The following is an 809-nucleotide window of genomic DNA, read 5'->3' as shown; positions in this document are numbered from 1 at the left end:
TTTGTGATTCCACAAGTTTACACTAGTTAGCTGAATAATAATCTAGGCTGCTCTTCGGGAGTCATAAGACCGGAGTTTGAGGTTTTCTAGACCTTGTCTATTGCAATCAATTTCCTATCTCACTTTGATCTTTAATCAGAAAGGAAATCATATATAGGATTTTCTGTGGGAGGAAGATTGGTATTAAAAGTATTCAATTAAGTTGAAGCAACTCTTAGGTTGTAAAGGACGTCAACTAAGGTAATCAATTGCGCAGAGTCCTGCTGGGATTTAGAAGGCGTAAGGAGCGCGACTGTAGATGAATTCTTGTGACGGTTAAATTCAATCGCAACGACATTCCAGTCCGAAGTTATGATAGTAGGATAGTGTCTGTAGCGGTTTAAACAATTTGGTATTCAAGTCTGGACTAGGTCCCGGGTTTTTTTTGCATTTGCGGTTTCCTCGTTAACAAAAGTTCTGGTGTCTGTGTTGTTTGTTATCCGCATTATATTACTTATTTTTATAATTGAAATATCACTGGTTGTACGTTAAAATCAATTCAAGTAGATAAGTCTATCGGAGTTGTTGGATACGACTTGATTGATTCTTGGATATTGATCTTTTGCATCGTCCAAGTACTTTCACGATATAATCAGGTTCACGGACTTGTCTCTGTAAAATTCTGATTGTAAGAGAAACAGATATAAGCTCTTCATATCTTTCCTGATTGAGATTTATTAAGTTGAACTCTCGGATATTTGAGTTTAGTCCGTAAAGGTTTCCTAAGAAAAAGTTGGTGGTGTATTTTGGTAGACCCCCCACCCCTACCC

The sequence above is a fragment of the Papaver somniferum genome, unplaced genomic scaffold (assembly GCF_003573695.1).
Source record: "Papaver somniferum cultivar HN1 unplaced genomic scaffold, ASM357369v1 unplaced-scaffold_137, whole genome shotgun sequence".
Lineage (NCBI taxonomy): Eukaryota > Viridiplantae > Streptophyta > Magnoliopsida > Ranunculales > Papaveraceae > Papaver > Papaver somniferum.
Note: the sequence above shows the minus strand (reverse complement) of the source record.